Below are 16,993 nucleotides of genomic sequence, written 5' to 3' on the forward strand. Positions count from 1 at the left end.
GTTGAGGGGGTATTTTGGTAATTTTAGTAGTTTTGGGGTTGGGTAATTGGGTACCCAATTAAAACCCAATAAACATTAGTGTTAATTGGGTTTAATTGGGTTAATACCCATTTAACCCAACTAATAATTGGGTGGGTTTGGGTCTATTTTAAGTGGGTGGGTTTGGGTGGGCAAATGGGTTTGGGTTGATTTTGCCACCCCTAGTACTGCTGCCCAGTGAAAAAGAAAAGAAAAGGGCTACGTGCTGCCCAGTGGAAAAGAAAAAATAAATAAAGGCAACTTGAAAATTTTGTATATGGAGATTTTTGTAAATTAAGATAAAATTTATATTCACTCAGTTTTCTCTTTATTTTGGAGAAAAAATATTCTGATGGACTCAAAAAGAAAACACCTGAACCCACCACTATTTGTTTTTATTCCTCTACACCCAATCAAACACACTCTAAAAAAGTTTTTCTTTCCATTTTCTCTCCAAAATTTTCTATCTACCTTGTTTCACCTTCAAACAAACACACCCTTAATGCACAAAAGAAAGAACCTTAACGAGAGGGAATGCTGATTAGCATTGTTTACTATTTTCTAGATGTTGTCCTTTCATCTAATTCATAATATTTTCTTATTATATTCTCTATACTTGTATACTTTCAGAAAATTAAAGATTAATAACTATGTCATTAATTAAATGTCTAAATTTCAAGTTTTTGTAATCTAAAAGTATGCATAAAAAATAAATTTATAGATCAAATAGTAAATAATATTTTATTGAAAAAATTTGATATGTATGTTAAAAACATAAATAATATGCAATCTAATAGTTGATTTTTGTAATATGTAATCACGTTAATATTTTAGTAAGAATTGTAGTTATTGGAACTTTGTCCATTTAAAACTATTCATGTGTATTATTTAAACAAATTAATTGACTTATTAGAAAAATGACAAAATTTGACTACAAACTTAATTAGCCAATGGCTTCAACTGCACTCAATATCTTTTTATTGAATTTGAATTTTGACAAATTCACTATGGATTACATTTTCTTCTTATATCTTTCATGCTTGTAAAATTTCCAAAAGATCAAACATTAATAGTTATATCATCAATTAAATATTTAAATTTCAAGTTTTGTAGTATAAAATTATGCACTAAAAATAAGTTTATAGATTGAATAGTAAATAATAAGATAAACTTTAGCAACAAACTTTGTTATAGTCTAGGGCTAAAACTTCACTTAATATCTTTTTATTGAGAATGAATTTTGACAAATCCACAATTAAATTACATTTTCTTCATATATCATTCATGCTTACAAAATTTACAGAAGATTAAATACTAATAGCTATATCATCAATCAAAGTTTAAATTTCAAATTTTGATAGTGTGGGGCCAGAAAATCAGGTAGCCTCGCCCCACTCCAAGCCAGGCCCAAAGGGCCCATGCCGAGGATACGTGAGGGGTCCGAGGATAAAAGCGCGAGGGCCGACTCCCGAGGAACATATTCGAGGAGGACCCACCCTTGGGCGTCCAAGACCTCGGGAGAACACAAGGACCACCCCACCAAAGGAGACCCCTTGGCTGTCTGAGGAGGAGAGGACTGAGTGCCACGCGTTGGCGACAGAAGCACGGCGAAGGGGGCAAGCCCTGGGCGAACTGTCACCTCTGCATTGAATACGTTTACCTAACCCTTCTGGCCGCATTAATGGGGATGTAACCCCTTGACAGTGCAACATCGATCAGGGTGAGCCACTAGAGCACGGATGGGACGAACAGTCAGAGGAGAGGCCAATAGATGATCAACAGAAGGAAGAAGGAGGGGGGAGAGAGATATATATAAGAAAAGTGAGCAAAGTGTAAAGGGAGAGGGCTCGAGGGAAATGGGAATTTGGGAGAGGAAAAACCTCCTCGGCCGTGGGCCGAGGAGCATCTCTAAGTTGTAAATTAGGCTTAATATCCTTCAAGAAAAGAAAAATAGTTTGTGTTCCGTTAAGGCCGGCGAGCGCCTAAACTTTTGATCCACTCTCTACAAATGTATTGCTGGGGAACTTGTGCTACAAAAACAGACCCTACAATTGGCGCCGTCTGTGGGGAGGATTAGTGCGTTGGCCGGCGCAACAGGCGATCGTTCTAAGTAGTCGTTCTACGGAAGGTTGGGGGTGATGCATCAAATAAAAAAAAAATAAAAAAAACAACAAACAAACAAACATTGCAGAAAAGTAAAGGGTCCGAAATAGAAGATTCAACAGAAACGGAAGGAAATTGCATATTACTTTATTAAATAAAAAGGTACAATGTATAAACAGAGGCTCAAGCAGGCGTGTTTTAAAACTACTTTTACAAGCTAATTCTACAAACAGAGGTCCAGGTGGGCCTGTTCTAAAACTAGCTAGAAGGAATGGGGCTAAGGCCAGCATGCTCCAGTGCCACCAACAACTCCTTTCCCGGTGCGGCGGAGCTGGAACAAAGAGAGGAGCAGACGCAGGGGCACCGGGACGCCCCCCTCATGATGTTCCCTTGATTCTCTCAAATCCTCATGAGCGTTGGCCGTCGGAGGCGGCGACGCTCGGGCACCAGCCATGACGTGATCTTGCGCGTCTCCTGCGGTGGGGGTGCGCTCCGAGGAGGAACATTAGGTACTTCAGCGACATCCTTCCTGGCCACCACACGGGGCACAATTGGGGTTACGCCTAAACTCTGCCACGCCGGAAACCTAGTGGGGGCTGCGGTCATAACGGCTCTTGGCCCGGATGTCCTCACACCTGCCCAAAGCCGCCCCATATCTTCCAACTCCGGTCACAATCCTGGCGGGGTTATTGAAGGGGCGTGGGGAGCTGAGAGGGCGTATTTCTGGTTATGTTGGGAAGTTCATGGAATGCGGAGAAGCGTTTCCCCCGGAAAGCCTTATATAAAGAGGCTGAAGACTGGTAGGAATTAATCCACACAGAGTTCGAAAAGAACACTATCAGCAGTACTAATCACGAGGGTGCCAAGTCCCAAGGAGATTAAAGAGATCACAGACCGCGTGATTTGTAGCAATTCACGAGGGTATTTATGAAGGCGTGTCTCGGGCTTCGAAGCGTCAGGCGCGGAGCGCGAACGGTCAAGGGGGCTTCGTAAACGAGGAAGATGGGAACTCGAAGTGAAGACGGGATCAATGCCACACGTAAGACCAGAGTCCGAACGATCCCTGCCCCAAAGCGCCACAGGGTTGATTGTCCGACCCGAGGAAGAACCGTCCCCAGTGTAACGGGTTAAGGACAAACCCCTCCTTACAGAGAAATGGAAGTGTTAGACAGAACCAAGGCATTGCATGGTCCTCGGACTCAAGCCTATGGGGAAACTAATCACTCAACTATACCTGGGTACTAGACAGANGCATGATCCTCGGACTCAAGCCTGTGGAAAACTAACCACTCAACTATACTGGGTACTAGACAGAACCAAGGTATTGCATGGTCCAAAGACTCAAACCTATGAGGAAACTAGATACTTACAGAAGAATGGAAGTGTTAGATAGAACCAAGGCATTGATGGTACTCGGACTCAAGCTTGTGGAAAAATAACCTCAACTATACCTGGGTACTAGACAGAACCAAGGTATTGCATGGTCCAAAGACTCAAACCTATGGGGAAACTAGATACTTACAGAAGAATGGAAGTGTTAGACAGAACCAAGGCATTGCATGGTCCTTAGACTCAAGCCTATGGAAAAACTAACCACTCAACTATACCTGGGTACTAGACTAGAACCAAGGTATTGCATGGTCCAAAGACTTAAACCTATGGGGAAACTAGATACTTACAGAAGAATGGAAGTGTTAGACAAACCAAGGCATTGCATGGTCCTCGAACTCAAGCCTGTGGGAAAACTAACCACTCAACTATACATGGGTACTAAACAGAACCAAGGTATTGCATGGTCCAAGGACTCAAACCTACGGGAAACTAGATACATGCAGAAGAACCGGGGGGTAAACTAACTATTTACAGAAGAACCAAAGCGTTAGCTAGAACCGAATTGTGATCCAGTCCTCAGATTCATGCCTGAAGGATAGCTGATGCTCTCGCTGAAACTAAGTCCAGAACAAAACCAAGGTATTGGGCAAGATATTAAAGTGGCGGCAAGTAAAGGAAGCATCAATAACTAGAAAGCAAAGTATTGAATATTCATTTCAAATAGAAAATGCCTTGGTTCTGTCTAACACTTCCATTCTTCTGTAAGTATCTAGTTTCCCCATAGGTTTGAGTCTTTGGACCATGCAATACCTTGGTTCTGTCTAGTACCCAGGTATAGTTGAGTGGTTAGTTTTCCCACAGGCTTGAGTCCGAGGACCATGCAATGCCTTGGTTCTGTCTAACACTTCCATTCTTCTGTAAGTATCTAGTTTCCCCATAGGTTTAAGTCTTTGGACCATGCAATACCTTGGTTCTGTCTAGTACCCAAGTATAGTTAAGTGGTTAGTTTCCCCACAGTCTTGAGTCCGAGGACTATGCAATGCCTTGGTTCTGTCTAACACTTCCATGTGGAATGAAGGAGTTTGTCCTCGGCTCTTAGAATCTTACTTTTGGTATGATGACGTCCTCGAACCCGCTTCAATGGAAATGGTTCCTTCTCTGGTCGGGCCATTAACTCTACGGTGCTCGGGACAGGGGCGGTTCGGACTCTGATCTTATATGTGGCAGTGACCTCGCCTTCATCTCAAGCTTCCGTCCACCTCAATTACGAGGCGTCCCCTGACTGTTCGCGCTCTGCGCTTGACGTTTCGATGCGCGAGACGCGCTCTCATTAATGTCCTCGTGAATTGATGCAAATCCAGCGGTCTACGGTCTCCTTGGGATGTGGTCAGGATTAATACCACTGATAATCCCCTTTTTGAACTTTGTGTGGATCAATTCCCACCAGTCTCCATCCTCTATATAAGGCTCTCTAGAGGGAAACGCCTCTCCACACTTCATGAACTCTCCAATCACAACTAGAAACACGTCCCTTTAGCTCCTCGAGCCCCTTCAACAACCCTGCCAGGATTGTGACCAGAGTTGGGAGACATGGGGCGGCCCTGGGTGGGTGTGAGGACACATAGGACAAAGGCCCTACCTTCCCGGCAGAGAACCGTTGTGGCCGTTATCCCCGCTAGACTTCTTGTGCGGCAGAGCCTTGGCGTCACCCTGATAGTGCTGTGCATGGTGGCCAGGAGGGAAGTCCCTGAAGTACCTAACGCTCTTCCCCGAGGCGCACCCTTGCCGGAGGAGGTGCACAAGATCACGTCATGTCTGGTGCCCAAGTGTTGTCGTCTCCGACGGCTAACCACTACAAGAAAATGTATTTTTAGTGACGAAAATTTTCGTCACTAAAAATCCAGTTTTTCGTCACTAAGAACTTTTAGTGACGAAATTGGACTTTTAGTGACGAAATTCATTTCGTCGCTGTAGCCCCGTCACTAAAAGTCCTAGCGACTTTTAGCGACGAAAAATTTCGTCACTAAAAGTCCAATTTGGTAATAAAAAAAAAAACTTTTAGCGACGAAAACGTTTCGTCGCTAAATGTTTTCCTCGCTAAAAACAGTATTTAGTGACGAAAATATTTCGTCACTAAAACCATTTCAGTTTATTAAATCATATTTAGTGACAAAAAATTTCGTCACTAAAACTATTTTCGGGTACATATAGTGACGAAAATATTCGTCACTAAAACTATTTTTAAAAAAATCCATGCACATATAGTGACGAAAATGTTCGTCACTAAAACCATTTCTTATAAAATTTCACGGTATTTAGTGACGAAATAATTCATCACTAAAACAATTTTTTGTTGCCATATTTGTGACGAAAAAATTCGTCACTAAAACATATTTTCTATTTTTATTATTTTCATGACGTTGATACTAACTTGTAACCTATCATTACATTATTCAAACCTCAAATTTGATTAACACAATTATTTCAACAACACATTTATAAAAAATCGATCCATACATTCCACAAGTTAAAATTAAAACAAGTATCAAATTCAAACTCCTTCCATACAATAATTGTTTGCAACACATATAATAACTTAAAATGTTTTATAACAATACAAGAAATGTAGCATAATATAATTAAAACCCCCTAGAGTCAAAAGATGTCCTCATATGTCTTCAAACAATGCCAAAAGTAATCCCCTAAAGCCACCAATAAGAAATCTGCACAAATATAAAAATACTATTACATTAAAATCGTAAGTATAAAGTGTTTATAAGTATTGAAATCGAATAAAGTAATATTCATCACATCTAATCAACAATACTCATTCACATTTGCAAGAATTGAAAAACACTCCCAATATGTATTTAAACCACCTTATAACACCATGCAAGCCACCCGCTTGCTCCAACACAACAACCCACCACAAAACCAATCACAAACATCACAAGTATAAAGTGTTTATAAGTATTGAAATCGAATAAAGTAATATTCATCACATCTAATCAACAATACTCATTCACATTTGCAAGAATTGAAAAACACTCCCAATATGTATTTAAACCACCTTATAACACCATGCAAGCCACCCGCTTGCTCCAACACAACAACCCACCACAAAACCAATCACAAACATCACAAGTATAAAGTGTTTATAAGTATTGAAATCGAATAAAGTAATATTCATCACATCTAATCAACAATACTCATTCACATTTGCAAGAATTGAAAAACACTCCCAATATGTATTTAAACCACCTTATAACACCATGCAAGCCACCCGCTTGCTCCAACACAACAACCCACCACAAAACCAATCACAAACATCACAAGTATAAAGTGTTTATAAGTATTGAAATCGAATAAAGTAATATTCATCACATCTAATCAACAATACTCATTCACATTTGCAAGAATTGAAAAACACTCCCAATATGTATTTAAACCACCTTATAACACCATGCAAGCCACCCGCTTGCTCCAACACAACAACCCACCACAAAACCAATCACAAACATCACAAGTATAAAGTGTTTATAAGTATTGAAATCGAATAAAGTAATATTCATCACATCTAATCAACAATACTCATTCACATTTGCAAGAATTGAAAAACACTCCCAATATGTATTTAAACCACCTTATAACACCATGCAAGCCACCCGCTTGCTCCAACACAACAACCCACCACAAAACCAATCACAAACATCACAAGTATAAAGTGTTTATAAGTATTGAAATCGAATAAAGTAATATTCATCACATCTAATCAACAATACTCATTCACATTTGCAAGAATTGAAAAACACTCCCAATATGTATTTAAACCACCTTATAACACCATGCAAGCCACCCGCTTGCTCCAACACAACAACCCACCACAAAACCAATCACAAACATCACAAGTATAAAGTGTTTATAAGTATTGAAATCGAATAAAGTAATATTCATCACATCTAATCAACAATACTCATTCACATTTGCAAGAATTGAAAAACACTCCCAATATGTATTTAAACCACCTTATAACACCATGCAAGCCACCCGCTTGCTCCAACACAACAACCCACCACAAAACCAATCACAAACATCACAAGTATAGAGTGTTTATAAGTATTGAAATCGAATAAAGTAATATTCATCACATCTAATCAACAATACTCATTCACATTTGCAAGAATTGAAAAACACTCCCAATATGTATTTAAACCACCTTATAACACCATGCAAGCCACCCGCTTGCTCCAACACAACAACCCACCACAAAACCAATCACAAACATCACAAGTATAAAGTGTTTATAAGTATTGAAATCGAATAAAGTAATATTCATCACATCTAATCAACAATACTCATTCACATTTGCAAGAATTGAAAAACACTCCCAATATGTATTTAAACCACCTTATAACACCATGCAAGCCACCCGCTTGCTCCAACACAACAACCCACCACAAAACCAATCACAAACATCACAAGTATAAAGTGTTTATAAGTATTGAAATCGAATAAAGTAATATTCATCACATCTAATCAACAATACTCATTCACATTTGCAAGAATTGAAAAACACTCCCAATATGTATTTAAACCACCTTATAACACCATGCAAGCCACCCGCTTGCTCCAACACAACAACCCACCACAAAACCAATCACAAACATCACAAGTATAAAGTGTTTATAAGTATTGAAATCGAATAAAGTAATATTCATCACATCTAATCAACAATACTCATTCACATTTGCAAGAATTGAAAAACACTCCCAATATATATTTAAACCACCTTATAACACCATGCAAGCCACCCGCTTGCTCCAACACAACAACCCACCACAAAACCAATCACAAACATCACAAGTATAAAGTGTTTATAAGTATTGAAATCGAATAAAGTAATATTCATCACATCTAATCAACAATACTCATTCACATTTGCAAGAATTGAAAAACACTCCCAATATGTATTTAAACCACCTTATAACACCATGCAAGCCACCCGCTTGCTCCAACACAACAACCCACCACAAAACCAATCACAAACATCACAAGTATAAAGTGTTTATAAGTATTGAAATCGAATAAAGTAATATTCATCACATCTAATCAACAATACTCATTCACATTTGCAAGAATTGAAAAACACTCCCAATATGTATTTAAACCACCTTATAACACCATGCAAGCCACCCGCTTGCTCCAACACAACAACCCACCACAAAACCAATCACAAACATCACAAGTATAAAGTGTTTATAAGTATTGAAATCGAATAAAGTAATATTCATCACATCTAATCAACAATACTCATTCACATTTGCAAGAATTGAAAAACACTCCCAATATGTATTTAAACCACCTTATAACACCATGCAAGCCACCCGCTTGCTCCAACACAACAACCCACCACAAAACCAATCACAAACATCACAAGTATAAAGTGTTTATAAGTATTGAAATCGAATAAAGTAATATTCATCACATCTAATCAACAATACTCATTCACATTTGCAAGAATTGAAAAACACTCCCAATATGTATTTAAACCACCTTATAACACCATGCAAGCCACCCGCTTGCTCCAACACAACAACCCACCACAAAACCAATCACAAACATCACAAGTATAAAGTGTTTATAAGTATTGAAATCGAATAAAGTAATATTCATCACATCTAATCAACAATACTCATTCACATTTGCAAGAATTGAAAAACACTCCCAATATGTATTTAAACCACCTTATAACACCATGCAAGCCACCCGCTTGCTCCAACACAACAACCCACCACAAAACCAATCACAAACATCACAAGTATAAAGTGTTTATAAGTATTGAAATCGAATAAAGTAATATTCATCACATCTAATCAACAATACTCATTCACATTTGCAAGAATTGAAAAACACTCCCAATATGTATTTAAACCACCTTATAACACCATGCAAGCCACCCGCTTGCTCCAACATAACATACCACCACAAATCCAATTTCCAACATCACAAGTATAGAGTTTTATAAGGTTTTCAACTAAAATTTACTTACTTTGCTCAAGCTAAGCTTACAACTTTCAGAAAAAATCCAAAGTTATTGTAAACAATATGTATTTAGCCTGCAAAAGAAAAGTAAAATTTATAAGTACTTAGGGCATATAACTATTTATTTTCATTATGTAATAATAACACTACATTGTTTTATCCTCAATGTTCAAAATAACATGAATTTCTAAACTCAAAATACTGTACATTGAAAAATGTACTCAAAAAACTAGAGTTACAGTATCCACAACTTGGCATTGCAACAAAATACTATAACTATTGAGTTTCTGACATAATAGTACAATTTTGCCATTACCAAACCAATTAATAACATTGCTCAAGGACTGTAGCACACCATTCACACCACAATTACTTAAGGGGGAAAGCAAATAAGAAATTAAATGCAACTAATTGTGATTCAATAACTTATTTGTTCTTCACTATAGAAGACCAAACTTTTATCATGCAATCCAATGAACTAGAGAACAAATACTTATCCAATGAAGTAGGATATCAAAAAAGTAGGCTAGTAGGGTATTCTTAGCAATGCCCAGTAGAATGGTTAGTGTATTTTCTAGGTCTCAAATATATCAGTCCACTCTTTCTACAATTTCATTGATTTTCTTGTTTTCTTTTACCAATTAAATAAAGACAAAAGGCCAAAGGCCAAAGATAGAGGCATGAAAAGAAATTTTCATTTATAGCTGTAGTTGTGTTAATCACATGAAAAACTACTGTGTTTCTCTACTATCACTGTGCTTTTGGATAAAGATTGAGAGGTAGTTTATAATAAAATGAGAATTAACATACTTAAGAAGAGGTAGCTGAAATTTTTTTGCGTAATCATTCAACTAAAATTGAATTCTGTCATATCATTGAAAATCCCATTCTAATCTGACATTTGTTTATAAAATAGCCAACGATTCAATGTTCCTAGACCAATATGATATTATGTCATAATAGCATCTTAAGAATGGTAAAAGAGGAAAAAGAAAAGAATTGCTTTTAATACCAATAAAAAACTTCCAAAACACGTTACAAAACTTCCAAAACATAAAAACAAAAACAGTAAAAATTGCTTTTAATACCAATACGCCAAAGTCCGTAACAAAGCTCAGCCAAATCTCTCAGCTGCAATGCTGCTTCCTATACTCATTTTATTTGTTACCTGAAAAGTAAAACGCCAAACATGGAAACTCATCTCACAGTTTACACACATGGAAATTAGTCCAAACCCAAGAAAACACAATAAGCACATGAACCCAATATCTTACATATTTGCACAACTATTATATATATATATTGACATAAAAACAATATTCCCGTTAATTGAATCCAAGGACCAAATACATAAAAACTAGAAGCAACCCAATTACAGAAAATGGATGCAGTTATAGACAAGCTCCATCAAATGTGAGAAAGAGCACAGTTAGTCAGAGTGATCAAACACAAAGGCATCAATGCACAGTACATAAACACAAAAGTCTAATAAGCACCCATTTTTGCAAACTCCAAAAAAACACAATTTGAATGTACAAAGTGAGTAACCTTGCTTGAGGAAAGTGGTAAAGACCCAAGAGCTGGTGTGTGAAGAGAACCCAAAGAGCCAAAGGGAATCAAAGAAATGCATATTGACAGCAAGTGAAACCACTTGGAACTATCTTCCTTCAATCAGGCCAAACAGCTCCTTTGCTGTTAAAAAAGGCCAAGTGCCCACCCAAAATTTGCACTGTTTATTGAAAATTTAGAACAAAAATGACCTAAACTCATATCCATGCTATCCCATGTTAGTTGAACTCTCTCTAACTAAAACAAACACCTCAGGTCCTTCTATGGTATCTAATACATTTGGTGGGTTATGTAACACACAAAAATCCTAACCATCCATTGGAATATAGGCAGTTTTATTGGTTGAGATTATAACAACAATTGAAATGAATGTCCAAAACATTGGGAATCAAATAATATACATTTATCCTTATTTCTAATTTGTCTACATTTATATCCTCTCATAATATTCAATACCTTAAAAATAGAAATAATCAAAATAAAAGAAACGCAATGCCAAACCGAAAAGTAGGATGAAGCGAATTCGATTGGGCTTAAACTCAATCACAACAAAAATAAAACATGAGCCAAAGGGAATCAAAGAAAAAAAATAAACAAAATAAATAAATAAATAAATAAAACCTTACTGATTCAAGATCGTCGGGAATGGTCCGAATCGGTGACGAATGGGCTGAAATAACACTTCAAAACTGTCGAGAATCTGCGACGAATGGATCGAGATTGGCAACGATGAGAATCGGCGACGATGGGAGCTGAAATGACACTTCAAAGCGTCGCCGATGCGAAGGATGGCGAAGCATCGCCGGTTCGAGGAAGGCAAAGCGTCGCAGTTCGAGGAGGCGAAGCGTCGCGGTTCGAGGAAGGCGAAGCGTCACCGTTCGAAGAAGCCAAAGTGTCGCCGTTCGAAGAAGCCGAAGTGTCGCCGTTCGAAGCGTCGCCGTTCGAAGAAGCCGAAGCGTTGCCGTTCGAAGCGTCGCCTTTCGAAGAAGCCGAAGCATCGCCGTTCGAAGCGTCGCCGTTCGAGTGGCTTATCGGCGACGGTAGCTGCTTATCGGCGACGGTTCTCTTTCTCGGCGATTCAAAGAACGGTGTATACCGTCGCCGATGAAGATTTTTAGCGACGGTGGGCTGCTTATCGGCGACGGTGGGCAGCTTTATCGGCAACGGTTCACTTCATCGGCGACGGTTGGTCTTCATCTTCATCGGCTGGGTTTCTTTTTTTTTTTTTTTTTTTTTGTCCTTCTATGGTATCTAATACATTTGGTGGGTTATGTAACACACAAAAATCCTAACCATCCATTGGAATATAGGCAGTTTTATTGGTTGAGATTATAACAACAATTGAAATGAATGTCCATAACATTGGGAATCAAATAATATACATTTATCCTTATTTCTAACTTGTCTACATTTATATCCTCTCATCATATTCAGTACCTTAAAAATAGAAATAATCAAAATAAAAGAAACGCAATGCCAAACCGAAAAGTAGGATGAAGCGAATTCGATTGGGCTTAAACTCAATCACAACAAAAATAAAACATGAGCCAAATGGAATCAAAGAAAAAAAAAATAAACAAAAAAAAAATAAATAAATAAAACCTTACTGATTCAAGATCGTCGGGAATGGTCCAAATTGGCGACGAATGGGCTGAAATAACACTTCAAAACCGTCGAGAATCGGCGACAAATGGATCGAGATTGGCAACGACGAGAATCGGCGACGATGGGAGCTGAAATGACACTTCAAAGCATCGCCGATGCGAAGGACGGCGAAGCGTCGCCGGTTCGAGGAAGGCAAAGCGTCGCAGTTCGAGGAGGCGAAGCGTCGCGGTTCGAGGAAGGCGAAGCGTCGCCGTTCGAAGAAGCCGAAGCGTCGCCGTTCGAATCGCCGAAGCGTCGCCGTTCGAAGCGTCGCCGTTCGAGTGGCTTATCGGCGACGGTTCTCTTTCTCGGCGATTCAAAGAACGGTGTATACCGTCGCCGATGAAGATTTCTAGCAACGGTGGGCTGCTTATCGGCGACGGTGGGCAGCTTTATCGGCAACGGTTCACTTCATCGGCAACGGTTGGTCTTCATCTTCATCGGCTGGGTTTCTCTTTTTTTTTTTTTTGGTTTGGGTTTCTCAGTGTTTTTTTTGAGTGGGTGAGTGTTGTTGTTCTGCTGAGTTTGTGAGCAAAATTTTCGGCTGGAGTATTTATGCTGATTTTTAGCGACGAACACTTTTCGTCGCTAAAGATCACTTCTAGTGACGAAACTAGAATTCGTCACTAGAAGTGGGCAATAGCGACGAAATATCAATTTCGTCGCTAAAAGTGGTCTTTAGCGACGAAATGTTTCGTCGCTATTGCCCATTTTTAGCGACGAATTTTTGTTTCGTCACAAGGGAACCCAGAATTTTTACACTTTTAGCGACGAATTTTATTTTCGTCACTAAAGAGACCATATTTTGTTCATGTTTTTAGCGACGAAATTCAACTTTCGTCACTGTAGCATACTTTTAGTGACGAATTATGATTTCGTCACTAAAAACATTTAAGTGCAAAACCATTGTTATTTTTAGTGACGAATAGTTTTCGTCACTAATTCTTCCTTATAGCGACGAAATGATTTTCGTCACTAATACTATCACAACAATACCTACAGTGACAAAATATTTCGTCACTAAAAATTTCAACTTTTAGTGACGAAATATTTCGTCACTATAGCTTAATTAAAATTGCACCAAAATTTCCCTCCACTGGCGCCTATTTTTTAGTTTACAATAGCGACGAAATTTATTTTTCGTCGCTAAATGTAATAATTTTTTTCACTTTTAGTGACGAAATATGAATTTCGTCACTAAAGCTGTATTTTTAGCGACGAAAAATATTTCCTCACTAAATTTCGTCGCTAAAAATACATTTTGTTGTAGTGAACCTTCGCTAGGCCTGGAGAGAATCAAGGGAATGTCATGGGGCAGGGCCTCTCGGTGCCCTTGCATCGGCCTATCTCTTTCTTCCATCTGTTGACCATTCACTTGCCTTCCCTCTGACCGTCCGTCCCATCAGAGGCCTTATCAGTACTCGAGTGGTTCACAAGGACTGATGTTACCCTGTCTAGGGCTTACATCCCCATTAATGCGGCCAGGGGGTTAGGTGAGTGCATTTAGTGTGGACGTGACAACCTGTTCTTGGCCTGCTCCCCCGCCTGGAATTAGCCTCAGTACGCCGAGGATAGGGATGTCCTCGGCGTGGATCCAAAAAAGATTAGGTCTTCATACGCCATCCTCGGACGATCATTCCTCCTCAGCATGGGCCATGGGCCAAATGCAAGATGGGCCGAGGCTACCAGGCCCACGGGCCCCACAGTAATCATTTAATTTTGACAAGTAGATAGAGAGACAGAGAGTAATTTGTCCTTATTTTTTGGGTTTGTGCCAATTAAAAAAAAAAAAAAAAAAAAAAAAACCCTAACACGCGCTGTTGGATATTGGGCCTAAAGGGGGTTTCTCGAAAAAAAAAAAAAAAAAAAAAAACCCCATTACATCACTGAGATGCTCTACCCTGTGGGCTTAAGTGTCACATGACAATTTTTTAGTTGCCTCACACATATCATCACATGATCTATTTTATTTAGTGACGTATAAATTTAGAATTTGTCACTAAATTTCACATGGTGCTTTGTAATTGGCTTGATTAATTTTTGGACAAAATTTGGTTACAAATTTTGTTGTAGTCAATGACCACAACTTTTACTAAAAAAAATTAACATGACTATATATTTTATAACCAATATATTTCATATTATTTATGTTCTTAACATAAATCTCAAATTTCGTGCCAAACAGAATCGATCTATAAAATTATTTTTTGTCCATAATTTTATACTATAAAAATTTAAAATTTAAAATTTTGATTTATGGTATAATTATTGACTTTTGACCTTCTGAAAATTATTCTAGCATAGAATATATAATATGAAAATGTAATCTAATTATAGATTTTTCAAAATACATATCCAATAAAAAAAGAAAAAAATATAACATTTAATAAGCAACATAGAGAAAACCTATGCCTTTTTCTTACTTGAACTAGATTGAAATATTCTTATATTTCTATCTCTCATCTTGTAATTTCAAAAAGAGTACTTGTCAAAATTTTTTGAAACTACAAAGATTCTTTTTTGAGTGTTACTTTTTTGAGACCATAATAAGCACACCCAAAAAAAAAAATTCTATCATGATTATTCAACACAAAATTACTGAAATCTTAGGGGAAAAAAAATATGGATTCCTTTTCTCACAGTGAGTGTTCTACCTTATATTTTTATATAAAATATAAATTGAAAGACAAAATAGTTTGGTTTTGGGGACTTGAGGATGTATACCTGCTTAGCTCCTACATATAGGGGTGAAGCTTTCCTCAAAAAGACAAACACCTTGGAACATATTTTTAGGAGGAGAGCTTTTGAGATCAACAAATTCAAGAGCTTTGCTTTTGATATCATATAAATACCTTCTTGTTTACAGTGCGAATATACTAGTATTTTCCCTATCTCGAGGCATGAGACAGATTCTGGATATGAGTCATAAGCAACATATTGTTGAAAATCCTCAAAAAAGACTCTAAATCGAAATTCCCATCGATGATTCTCCAGCATGATATATGTATCTAAATATTTCTCATTGCGTTCGGCGAAGTCAACTAAACACAACCTCCCTTCATGTTCTACTGAATACAAAGTCTTCGAAGGGTATGTGTATGTGTTAACTTGTGGAGGTAGACTGATTTCATGGAATGTTTCATCATTGACATTAAATGCTGTAATGTGATGATATTGATATTGATTTCGATCTTTGGAGTAACTCAACCAGTAGAAAGTGCCATTAATACATAATGTTTCATTATCTGAAAAAATGTAGTTAGTCGTTGGAATGTCAGTAATCCTCCATAATGAATTCGAATGACCCACGGTTATTATTGCAGCCTTGACTCCAGAAACTGGAGTCTGTCTAAACAAACCTCCACACACATAGTAGAAGATGCTCAAGACTTTATATTGCTTTGTTAAAGGACAATATCCAAATCCAGATAATATAACATGCCTCTGCGAATCTGGAAAAGAACAATCAAAATACATCAAAATCTTGGCCATCGTTCAAGCAAATCAAACCGTCCAAAGAATATACATGGCCGATTGTCCGGAACGAGTCGATGTTAGATCTAGATACTTCTTTTGTAAAGAAAGTCTTAAAGCCATCTCCTCCTTGTAAAGAAAGTATTTCAAAGGAAATCTTGCAATCATGATAACTCGTACGATGGGTGTGCAAGCAGATGATCCCACGAGATGTTTCCCTCAAGCGCTTCAAGTGTAAAGCTTCAAAGTCACTGATTAACACAGACCATGCCTTACGCACTTCAATCTGAACACACAATCCAGTGGAAGCCGTGAGAATATATATGAGAATATATGGAGGATGATTTCATGTGGGAGAGAATTATAACTTCTGCCTCCTTCCATCGTTATTCTTTCTTCTTCTTTGGCTCGATCGGCTAGCTGAAACTCAGTATTAGTCGTATGCATGTATATACAAAAAAATTTAGGTTTAGGGTTTCATGAGAGAGGGGCCCAAGCCCAACACACAGCACCAACAAAAATACTGTAATAAAAATGTTGCTAGTTCATATATATTGTAGGTAGATCTTAGTTACTCAGACCTTAATTATTATAACATTATTAATCGTCCTTACTTAGGTCAAACAAAAAACAAAAGGGTTTCCCATAGGTGAACTCTCTTTTTGGGTTGTGAGTACTTGAAGGTGGAACAAATTAAAATGAAAGTATTATTAATCTACTGATATATATATATATATATACACACACCGTCCAATTATACTGTGTGCCATGTCAAATTTTTACAAATAATTGCATATAAAAGTTTATGTAT

At 37.8% G+C, this 16,993-nt stretch overlaps 1 long non-coding RNA gene across 1 annotated transcript; it reads right to left on the reverse strand.

Annotated features, from left to right (window-relative positions):
* Positions 1-5,950: 5,950 nt before the first annotated feature.
* On the reverse strand, positions 5,951-10,657 carry LOC136067731 (uncharacterized). The gene is made up of 2 exons (XR_010629139.1): positions 10,584-10,657; positions 5,951-6,176 (listed from the first exon to the last, which is right to left on the reverse strand). It is a non-coding gene; the product is annotated as an uncharacterized LOC136067731 (long non-coding RNA).
* Between the last annotated feature and the right edge of the window lie 6,336 nt (positions 10,658-16,993).

The sequence above is a fragment of the Quercus suber genome, unplaced genomic scaffold (assembly GCF_002906115.3).
Source record: "Quercus suber isolate HL8 unplaced genomic scaffold, Cork oak 2.0 scaffold_6, whole genome shotgun sequence".
Taxonomy (NCBI): Eukaryota; Viridiplantae; Streptophyta; class Magnoliopsida; order Fagales; family Fagaceae; genus Quercus; species Quercus suber.